At 36.4% G+C, this 12,143-nt stretch overlaps 1 long non-coding RNA gene across 1 annotated transcript; it reads right to left on the bottom strand.

The window, feature by feature from the left end:
* Positions 1-8,868: 8,868 nt before the first annotated feature.
* LOC104243153 (uncharacterized) lies at positions 8,869-10,464 on the bottom strand. The gene is made up of 4 exons (XR_715145.2): positions 10,293-10,464; positions 9,515-9,726; positions 9,358-9,425; positions 8,869-9,255 (listed from the first exon to the last, which is right to left on the bottom strand). It is a non-coding gene; the product is annotated as an uncharacterized lncRNA (long non-coding RNA).
* Positions 10,465-12,143: the final 1,679 nt, after the last annotated feature.

Raw genomic sequence — 12,143 nt, 5'->3', positions numbered from 1 at the left:
GCGGATAAAGAAAGATATAGTTGGATTTATAGCTCGGTGTATCAACTGCCAGCATGTGAAGTATGAGCACCAGAGACCGGGTGGATTGCTTCAGCAGATAAAGATTCCAGATTGAAAGTGGGAGCGGATCACCATGGACTTTGTAGTTGGGCTCCCACAGACGTTGAGGAAGTTTTATGCAATTTGGGTGATTGTGGATCGGCTGACCAAGTCCACTCACTTTATTCCTGTGTGTACTACTTATTCCTCGGAGTGGATGGCGGAGATCTATATCCGGGAGATTATTTGCCTGCATGGTATTCCGATTTCCATCATTTCAGATAGAGGTACCCAGTTCACATCACGGTTCTGGAGAGTCGTTTAGCATGAGTTAGGTACTCGGGTAGAGTTGAGTACGACATTTCACCCTCAGACTGATGGACAGTCCGAGCGCACTATCCAGATTCTTGAGGATATGCTCCGTGTGTGTGTGATTGAGTTTGGAGGGTCTTGGGATCAGTTCTTGCCGTTGGCGGAGTTTGCTTACAACAATAGTTATCAGTCCAGCATTCAGATGGCACAGTTTGAGGCTTTATATGGTAGGCAATGTATATCTCCAGTGGGTTGGTTTGAGCCGGGTGAGGCCAGATTATTGGGCATGGACTTAGGTCAGGATGCTTTGAAGAAGGTTAAGGTAATTCAGGATAGGCTCCGTACAGCCCAGTCTAGACAGAAGAGTTACGCGTACCGGAAGGTTCGTGATGTTTCCTATATGGTTGGAGAGCGGGTTCTGCTTCGAGTTTCACCTATAAAGGGCGTTATGAGATTCGGGAAGAAAGGGAAGTTGAGTCCGAGGTTTATCGGCCCTTTTGAGATATTGAAGCATGTTGGGGAGGTTGCTTATGAGCTTGCCTTACCTCCCAGCTTGGCAAGAGTTCATCCGGTATTTCATGTTTCGATGCTCCGAAGGTATCGCGGTGACCCGTCGCACGTGTTGGATTTTAGTTCAGTCCAGTTGGACAAGGATCTATCTTATGTTGAGGAGCCAATGGCAATATTGGACATGCAGGTTAGAAAGCTGGGGTCAAAGAACATTGCATTAGTGAAGGTTCAGTGGCGGGGTTAGCCGGTCGAGGAGATGACCTGGGAGACCGAGCAGGATATGCGCAACCGTTACCCTCATCTTTTCACTACTTAAAGTATGTCTCTATGCTCGTTCGAGGATGAACGAATGTTTAAGTGTAGGAGAATGTGACGACTCGGCCAGTTGTCTTAAGAATTAATGCCCCGATCCCCTATTAACTGCTTTCCCCAAGTTTATTTCTGCTATTTCGATTTGCCAGAATGTTCGGTTTTGAGTTCTGGAGAGTTTTGGGACACTTAGTCCCTAAATGGGAGCTTAAGTGTTGGAAAGTTTACCGTAGTCGGAACAGTGTAAAGAAAGCCTTGGAATAGAAATTCAATGGTTCTGTTAGCTCCGTTGGGTGATTTCAGGGTTAGGAGCGTGTTCGGAGTGTGTTTTGGAGGTTCGTAGCTAATTTAGGCTTGAAATGTCGAAAGTTGAATTTTTTGAAGTTTTCAGTCCGATAGTGAGATTTTGATCCGAGGGACGGAATGGAATTCCGGAAGTTGGAGTAGCTCTGTGGTGTTGAATGTGACGTGTGTGCAAAATTTCAGGTCATTCAGATTTGATCGAAAGTGTATTTTGAGGAAAATTAGAGTTCTTAGGCATAAATCCTTGATTAATTCGAGGTTTCGATGTTGTTTTAGGTGTTTTCAGGATTGGTACAAGTTTGAATGAGGTATTAGGTGATGTTGGTGCTTTTGGTTGAGGTCCCGGGGGCCTCGAGGTGATTTCGGATGGTTGACGGGAAGTTTGAGAAATTATTGTAGCTGCTGTATTTTTGCTACTTCTGGTATTTTCGCATCTGCGGTTTGGGGACCGCAGATGCGGCGCCGCAGCAGCAGCTAAGAGGCCGCAGAAGCGAAATTGATGGAGGTTAGCAGGTTCCGCAGAAGCGGAATCGCACCTGCGAGTTGGGGGCCGCAGGTGCGGAAATTGGCCATTTATTAAAAAGTCGCAGATGCGACTAAGTCCCCACATAAGTGGGACCGCAGATACGGTCCCAGGGTCACAAATGCGGAAATCACTGGGCAGAACATATAAATAGTTGCCTTCGCAAATTTGAGGGATTCTTTTACCATTTTCATCTGGGTTTAAAGCTTTTGAGAGAGATTTTTGAGGAAAACAAAGGGGAATCACTTGGAGGTAACGTCCTTGACTTAACTCGTTTTTATGTGATTAAAGACCTAATTAGTGGTGAGAAATTTGGGAAAAATGGGTAATTAGGGCTTGAGTTTAAGAGGCCTTTAATTGAGGATTGAGGGATCATTTGGACTCCAACTTTAGTGTTCTTGTTATGTATAGACTCGTGAGAGTACGTGGTTTCTAAAAATGTAAATTTTACCCGATTCCGAGACGTGGGCCCGAGGGGCGTTTTGGTTATTTTACCTAATTTCGCGTATTAGCTTAGAACTTAATTATAGAATCAGTTACTTGAAGTGTTATTTACATTATGCAATTGAATTGAATAGATTTGGGCCATTTGGAGTCGAGTACTCGTGGCAAAGACGTGGTCTTGGGTTGATTTTGAGCCGGTTCGAGGTAAGTGGCTTGTCTAACCTTGTGTGGGGGACATTACCCTTAGGATTGATATATTTGGTAATTGAAATATCTTGTATGTGAGGTGACGAGTGTATACTTGTGCTAATTGTTGGAAATCCGGTTTTCTTTAAGTAATTACTAGTATGTTTCCTTTCCTGTTTCTATTTCTTGCACTATTAAGCATGTTGTTAGCTTAAGAAAGCATGTCTAAGTGACTTAATTGTCTTATTTGATTCAACCTGCCTTACTTAAATTCTGTGCAGCATGTTATACTAGAATCATTTGTTGCCTTAATATGAAATTCTCCCATTACTGTATATCTTCCTGCTGCTGTTGTGTATTTATTTTGGGACTACGGATGTGGGATTCCGATAGCTCCCCCCTTGTCTATTTACTTTGGGACTACGGGTTAGATTCCCGGTAGATCCCCCTACATATTTACTTTGGGACTGCGGGTTAGATTCTCGATAGATCCCCCTGCACAATTATATGTAACTATGGGAATTCACCTGGTAGATTCCCCTAGTACTGGGTATTTACATTTGGGACTACGGATCGGGATTTCGGTAGATCCCCGCGCATTGATAGTTGAACTACGGGACGGGATCCCGGGAGATCCTTCGGACATATATATGATGGACTACAGGACGGTATCCTGGGAGATCCACTGGACAGTTGTAATTGGGTCTACAGGACGGTATCCTAGAAGGTGCCCCGGTTATTATCTCTGTGTTGAGTTGTATTTCTTTCCGTGGCTTGTTTTGTCTCTGTTCTTGTTGTTGTTCTGTCAATTCTATGTTATTTCTTACTGTTGCACTTATTTATACTGTTTTATTCCACACTGTTAACCTTTATATTATATTTAACCTCAGTAGGGCCCTGAACTTCCTCGTCAATACCCGACCGAGGTTAGGCTTGGCACTTACTGAGCACCCGCTGTGGTGTACTCATGCCACTTATGTGCAGGTTTTTCATGTGCAAATCCAGATACTTCTACTTAGGCCTATCATTCTTGAGGAGGCGACTGCTCTAGAGACTTCGAGGTACATCTGTCGCGTCCGCAGATCGAGAAGTCCCTTCTATTCTTACTTTTAGTATTTAGCCCTTCTGTACTTTTCTGTTCTTATTAGACATTCCGGAGTTAGAGCTATGTAGTATTGATCTTAGCTTGTTATTCGTGGGTTTATGGATCTTGGATTTAGATATTGGTTTTGAGATCTATACAAATATGGTGTATGCCGAGCGGCACATTTAACACTGTTATTGCCTTATTTCTGTTTTTAAATTGTTTTACTTCCACAAGTTTTGGTTACCTTTCGCAAGTTTAGGCTTACCTAGTCGTAGAGACTAGGTGCGTCATGATAGTTCACGGAGGGTGAACCAGGGGTCGTGACAGGGGGAACGTACCGGTAACCGAAAGGCCATCCGGTTTTGTAACTGATCCAATCCTCATTCTAAATTAGGTATGACACTAACAGAAAAGAAGTCATGCCAGCGTGCACTTCCTAGAAGATTTAGAAGACTCAGAGAGAAGAAGAGTTTTGTAACAATTTATATACAATTCAAACAATATCAAAGCGGTAAAAAGCGGTATTTAGCACATTAGGCTCAAACACGTAAAAATCAAATAATAAACAAAACCAACTATAATAATTATTCTAAGCTCGAATTCTGAATCCTGAACCAGAGATTCTGGGTTCTTGTCCCCAGTAGAATCGTCAGAGCTGTCACACCTCATTTTTTCTCGCCAAGGGATGAGAGTTTTTTCAATTTAAGTGACATTATCGAAATGGGATTATTATTTTAATCAAAGTCGCCACTTGGGATAATTTATGGTGCCCCAAGCCACCGGTTTATTTTTAGAATCCCAAATTGAGGAAAAAATGGCTCTGTTTAATGTCCGCAAAAACCAGAAATCCGGGTAAGGAATTCTGTTAACCCGAGAGACGGTGTTAGGCATTTCCAGGTTCCGTAATTTTAGCACAATCACTCAACTATTATTAATTGGTCTAATTACTTGATTAATACATATTTCAAACCTATTGTGCTTTTTTTTACTTTCTTAACCGCTGTTGATTTAATCGCCTTTTAGTGTTTATGGAATTTATTTGAACAAGTCGTGATGTCGCGCACTCATTTTTTTTGTACATATTGCAAATCATGCCACGTGAAACGCACCCGCGACTTACAACATACTTTATTTTATTATTATTTGAAGTTGTGGTCGAGTCACGTGAAGCGTACACGCGAATAGGGATTTATGTATCATGATTATGTCACGGGAACCATACCCATAGTCACAATGATTTATTAATCGCGCCTAAAACAAGCTATGATGTTCATGATTATTTTCCTAAATTTTGAATTTGTTGTGAGGCAATGAATTATGGATAACAAATTAGCTAAAGATGATCACTTAAAGAAATTAACAAATTATGAAGAAGTAATGGAAATTACCTAACATCATGGCCAACTAACGCTATTTGAATCAAAAGAATAAGAGAAAATGACAAAGGCAAAAAAAAAAAAAAGCTAATAAACCAATCAACATTTAATAAAGAAAATCAAGGAAACAGTAGTATAGTTGCGTGAAAGAAAAGGAAAAAAATAACAGTAAAAAGAAAAATGAAACAAAAATTAGAGACAGATTAAATACTGACTCAAACAACAAAGTAAGGCAACATGATAATTAGAACAAAGTAGTAAAAGAAACTGAAAGAACGACCTTCTTAAATACATGAAGATCTGTTGACTACAAAGATGGAAATCCGGCGAGAAAATCGAACAAACTAGACCGGGCACGAAGAGCTTCGTCGGAGACCTCGACTGACAGATTTTGAGCTGGTTTTCCATGGAATTATCAGCTATGTTTTTTGTGCAAAATTGTTGCATTTTTATTGCTTGTTTGGACTTATTCTTAACAGCTTTCATGGGGTTTTTTGGGCTGAAATTTTGCTGGATTTATGGCTGTTTTTCAGCCACATTTTGGAGTTGTTTCAGCTTGGAAGAAACTAGTTTTGGAGATGTTTTTTGCTGGTTAGAGGTGCTGAGTGTTTGGGGGTTTTTGGGTTGTTCATGGACAACTTGAGACTTGATATTAATGGATAAAAATCAGATATTATCATGGAGGTTCATGGTGGAGATGAGGAAAAAGAAGAAGGTGGAAGGCTTCTAATTTTTTTTTTTGTGTCTGTCGTCACTCATTGTCCCTCCGTCTCAATTTCTTTCCTCACCTCTTTTTTCGCCATTTTTCTTTTTGTTCTCTCTTTGATGTGTGTGTTCTTCGGCCGAAACTTTTGTTCAAAGCCTTTTTTTTAAGCTCAAAAGCTTTTTTCTGGCAGCCCCCTTTTTGTCGTTTTTCGTTCTTATTCTTCTTTTTCAGATCGGTATTCCCGGGTTTGAGCCTCTTAATTTTTCTCTCACCCCTAGTCCTCTGTTTTTTGTCTCTCCAATTGTGTGTATTGTTCTTGTATTATATATATATATGTGTGTGTGCGCGCAGGTTGTGTAATTTTTGTGTGTGTTTGTCGTGGATGCCAATTTCAAATAATAACAATATGGTGCATGTGAGTTTGTTATGGGAAGATAAGGAGTAATCTTTGGCAAATGGACACTTTTAATTGGTTCTTTCTTTTTATAGTATTTTTTGATAATAAATAAGCAAAAATAATCTACTCCTACTAAATAAGTAAATAAAAAGTAAAGTAAAATTACTACACTCAATATTTATTTGTCGAAAGCCTATGATTTAGAATATTACACTAAACTAAATAAAACTTTATATTTTTAAACTTTTCTTTCTTTGTAAATGAAAATAAAACTAATACTCTTAAAAATATAACTCTTTTGTATTTTTTTTAATTTTATCAAATAAACCTACTAAAAAGTGAAATAAAGGCTAAAATATGTAGATAAACTTAAAACATATTTACATACTAAAAGCTGGTGAGAAATTCAAATATAGTCGAAAATTAGATGCTTACACTACCAGTTCTTGGGAAATATATAAGATTCAAATAATTTCTTTTGTTTAATTATCTTATTAATATTATTGGAATTGCATAGTTATTAGTTGGCTTACCTAGCGGGTTGAGTTAGGTATCATCACGACTAGTGGGTTTTGGGTTGTGACACCTTGCTACCCACTGGCCCATGGGCCCATGGACCTTACTATAGTTTAGGTAGAAATGATATGAGGTAGCCACTCCAAAGGGCTACTATTTAAAAAATAGTCGGAGTGTCCTAAATTTTAATTTTTTTAGTTTATTTTCTTAGGACGAAAATATCCCGAGATGTCCTGAATTTAAGATTTTTAGTTTAAAATTTCAGGACAAAATAAGTACCGACTAATTCCTAAATAGCGTTTATGAGAATGACTATATGTACACTTGCCCATAGTTTAGTTCACTATCAGACAATTTTGTGGATTTGGTGGACAGCAGTAAGGTTATGGGCTTATGAGAAATGTATTGGCCCAATTTTAAAAGGGAAAATTACGCTATACATCAAACATTTATATTATATTTATTTTTTATAGATATACTTTTAGCAAATTTATCATTCATAGCTATATTGGAATCATTAGCAAATTCATTAAAATAAGAGATTAATCTTTTTGAACTGATACAAGAGAGCAACAAGCTCTTGTAGCTTAGTTGGTTAGAGTGCATGTTTAGTTTAGCAAAGGTCTTGAGTTCAACTCTCAACAAGAACATTTTATTTTTCTGTATTTCACCTTAGTTGTATTCGTTGCACGTTTGAATACAAGTGATACAAGTTGTAATATCCTCTCGTAGCTTAGTTGGTTAGACCGCATGTTTAGTTAGCAAAGGTTTTGAGTTCAACTCTCAACAAGAACATTTTATTTTTCTGTATTTTGCCTTAGTTGTATTCGTTGCGCTAATAAATACAGTCGATGCATGTTGTATGCGTTGATACACGTTGTATTCGTTGCACGTTTGAATACAAGTTAGTAACAATTGAATAGTAGTTAGGAATGATAATTAGGCAAATTATATATAGTTATAGGGCCTAAATTATAGTGGTTTATAAAAGTACCACAATTTAAAATTAGGAAGGGATTCAATTAGAAATTGGAGGAAAACTAAAAACAAAGAAGAAATTCGATTCGGATTAGTCCAACACGCACATCGTAAGAACAACTCGATGGTCAAAAAGTTGCAAATTTAGATCACATCATCACTAGTAATCAAAAGATTTATAGTAAATTCACTGCGATGCATCAAATGAGCTTATTACTTTCTCACCAAAGAGTAATTCATGTTTGGCTAATTAATTTTAAAAAGTATTTTTTGAGCAGTAATAAGTGTTTGACAAAGCTTTTAAAAAATGTATTTAAGTGTATTTTTTACAAAAATATTTCTGAGAAGAATCTTTATGCTTCTTTCTGCTTCTACTTAAAAGTATTTTTTTCTTTTCAAAAATCTTGGTCAAACACTTTAACTTTATAAACGAAAAAAAACACTTCAGCCAAAAAACAAAAAAGACTTTTGGCCAAACAGAATATTCTTTTTTGTTTGGGGGGGGGGAGGGGGGATGGGGGACAAACACCCAATTCCCGGCTGATCAAATAATTACTTGACCTGACAAACATGTCAAATTGTGTAATACCTCCAATTACACTCAAATCCAATTATTTTTTGGTGATTTTCCAAATAGACCCTAAATTTCTTTACGTCACACAATTATGAAGTCTTCCAGTATAGTTTTGAATAGGGGTGAGCATTCGGTACTTCGGTTCGTTATTAAGAATTTCGGTTCGGTATTTCGGTATTCGATTTATCAATTGTGTATACCAAATACCGTACCAAAGTAATTCGGTACGGTTCGATAAATCTTAGTTTGGTTCGTTACGATTTCGGTACGGTTTCGGTTTGATACATATAAATTTGTCACGTACTGCTAACTGCTATGTTCTAAGAGCCTTAGCAAGTCGAAATAAAATTGAAGCGCATTCCTAATTAAGGAAAATCTTTCCTTTCATTTCTCGTAAGTAATGCTGCTATTATACACTTGAGACATTGTGAAAGGAATCGAAGGACCTACTGGCTAAAACCAGTAAAAGAAAAGATAATGACTAATTGTAATTGTAATAAGAATATGCAAGGAAAGATTCTGACTAAAAGAAAAATCTTTCCGGAATGAATCAAATGTAGAGGCATCAGCATTCAGCACCAATAAGCCAAACATGGACTGCAAAATCATACTGAACTATGAGCAGCAACCCAGTAGCAGAAATTTTAATTCAAACTTACACTTTACGCAGATGCATCATGCAACCACTAATGAGTAGCAGCAACATTAAACACAATGCAACAAAAACACATAGACAAACCTGCCAAACAGAATTCAAGCTTACACTTTAAGTAATAACAACTAAAGTGTTACAGGCTCACAAGTCACAACAACAACATTATGCAAAGTTTGCAAACCAACTGGCTACTGCCATTCCGCACAACATAAAGTTGTAAGTTTAACTAATAAGCAGGCAAGTAGCAACAAAATCAACTTAGGCTTGAATACGAATTTCTGGAAGTGTTCCCAAACATGAGAGCGTACTTTTGGAGCACGGGGCATGATTGAACTTGAGCCTAAAAAAGAAGATAAAATCACAAGTTAGAATATTATTTTTTGATGGTAAAAGAACAAAACTACAAAAGTATATCACCAAACAAATAGAGTAGTAAACTCACCACTCAAGTTGCAACTATACATCAAAGTGATCAAATAATGGTAGTAGTGCTTCCATTATTTTCCATATCTAAAGATAATTCGACCAATTATGTCATATAAATAAACAAGTGTAATATATTATTTTGAACTAAAATACACAAAAAAATTAAAGCTTACCAAGCTCGAGTTCCTCAAGATACTCCAAGTCTTCTTCAACACTAATAGGATTCTTCTCTTCTCTAAACCAATCTTGAACACAAATAAGAGCTTGCACCCATTTAGGAGCCCCAATGAACTCCTAAATGAATCAAGAATACGACCACCGGTGCTAAACACACATTCCGACACCGCACTAAAAATTGGAATGGCCAACACATCACGAGCCAACTCTGAAAGAATAGGAAATCTAGGAGCATGTGTTATCTATACAAAATTAAAACAAATACAAACAGTCAAACACAAATTGAGACTAGAGTTGGGTTTAGATCTTTTTACAAATAGTCAAACACAAATTAAAACAAATACAAACAGTCAAACAATCACACAAACAATCTGCTATAATCGCTCTCCCTCTTATTAATCCTAATAAAATATTTACTTTTCTCTAATTTGTAAATTTAAAGAATTTTGGAAGCATCAAAATTCGAGTGTGTGTCACAGATTTTGATTTCTTTAGAGCTAATGTAACCCCAAAAATGACAACGCTATTCTCGTGAATATATGCACCTCCATCTTTTTAGTTATTATATCAATTAATGTTTCCTTCATTTTTCTAAAAGAAATCACAGGACTTACATGCTGTAAATCATGAGGTATAACCATTTCAGATACACACTTGTTTATCACATAGCTTAGCTTTTAGGCTTATCTAAAAGGATCAACACAAGAAAATAAACTATTGGTTACAAAATACAAAGTTATAAACTGAAGATTGAAGAAAGAAAAAGTTGTAAACCTGTTGAAGATTGAAGAATGAAGGTAAAAAAATGAGGAAACAAGAAGTCACGCTTGAGAGTCGTTGGCGTCGAGGCCGTGAAGTCGTTTTGCAGTTGCAGTACTCGCAGTCGCACACTCACACTCGCAGCCACAAGGTCACACAGCCGATCTGTTCTCTCACTTAATTGAGAGAAACCAAATTTTAAATCTAGTCCTTAGAAACAAGGGAAAGAGATGGACTTGGGCAATTGGGCTTAGTCTTGAGTTACTGGGCTAGAAATAAACTTAAAATTTTGGGCTGGAAGCACATATATAAATTCGGTATTTCGATATACCGAATTATCAATGTCTTAATATCGAAAACCGTACCCTTATACCGAAATATCGAAAATTTAGTATCGAATTATACCGAAAAAATCGAAATTGAAATACCAAATTAATCGATCCGATTCAGCGTTCGGTTTTTCGGATTTTATGCCCACCCCTAGTTTTGAATCTACCAATCAAGAATATTTACGTAAGACAAAGTGTGTGTATATATTAGTTTATGCAAGATCCTGCCGGCTGCAGAGCTACTACATTAATTGCCTACATGAGTTTTATTACCTATTGGCAGTATTATTAAACTAATTATAAGATTCATCGGTACTCACGACAAAATTTAGGTAAACGTAACTAATTCAAAGTAAAGATTCCAAGTAAAAATGAGAAGTTATGGGACTGTTAAACTACACATTTCCTGTGTTAATTAAATGAACTTAAATTTTAAACAAAAACACCTTGTTACATGATCCTCTTATAGTACACATGCTCATTAATTTCTCGAATACTACAGCATGTTAGCTGTTTTGACGTGCTAAACTTCTGTAAATTGAACTAAACTAAAACCAGAATTCATCACTAGATCGACGAGCACTACTACCACCTAGTATAAAAAAAGATACTAGTAGCGAAGCGAGACATTCTTAGTGGAACATGTACGTGAAAATTGTATCAGCAACAATAACAATAAATTCGGTGTAATTTCACAAGTGGAATCTTAAGAGAATAGTATTTACGTAGATCTTGTACATGCATGTCTGTTTTTGCAAAAATGAAGAAACTCAAATAACCGCACACTCAACCACTTAAACTAAAAATAGCTATAATATACACATAATTTATGTATTATATATGTATAATTGTTCGTAATCAATGTATAATCTTTGTATATGGCTAGAAAAAGTAAACAATGAATATGACCGGCTATTTGTGTAAAGGATTAATCCAAATAGCCGTCCACCTAACCGCGTAAACTAAAAAAAGCCAGTAAAGATATAACATATGCATAATTTATGTATTATATATCTATAATTGTATATGCATAATTTATGTATTATATATGTATAACTGTATATAATCAATGTATAATCTATATATATGACTAAAAAAAAACAATGAATATGACAGGCTATTTGCGTAAAAATCCCTAAATAACCCTCGGCTGAACAAGAGCAAAAATAGGGCTGTTCATTGTTCGGTTTGGATCGATTTTTCCCTAAAAAGAAACAAAACCAAGTAAGTTGGTTTTTCAAATATTAGAACCAAACCAAACTAATTAAATCGGTTTTTTCTCGATTCAGTTTATGTCGGGTTTTGTCGATTTTTCGATTTTTTCGATTATTTATCGGTTTTTTCTTAAATATAAGACATACACTACCAAACACATATTCCGGGGACCACATATTCAACATAACACTATCAAATCAATTGCCCTTTGAGAAATCTATTATTTACTAAAATATATTGATGATAATTGAATCAAATAGTGATGAATAATTTAAGGACTCAATTAAAAATATATATTTTTTAACATGAAATGGATTCTTAC

Source organism: Nicotiana sylvestris, chromosome 12, assembly GCF_000393655.2.
Source record: "Nicotiana sylvestris chromosome 12, ASM39365v2, whole genome shotgun sequence".
In the NCBI taxonomy this organism is placed as follows: Eukaryota; Viridiplantae; Streptophyta; class Magnoliopsida; order Solanales; family Solanaceae; genus Nicotiana; species Nicotiana sylvestris.
The sequence above is the reverse complement of the archived record's forward strand: the minus strand, read 5'-3'. Positions and strand labels throughout refer to the sequence as shown.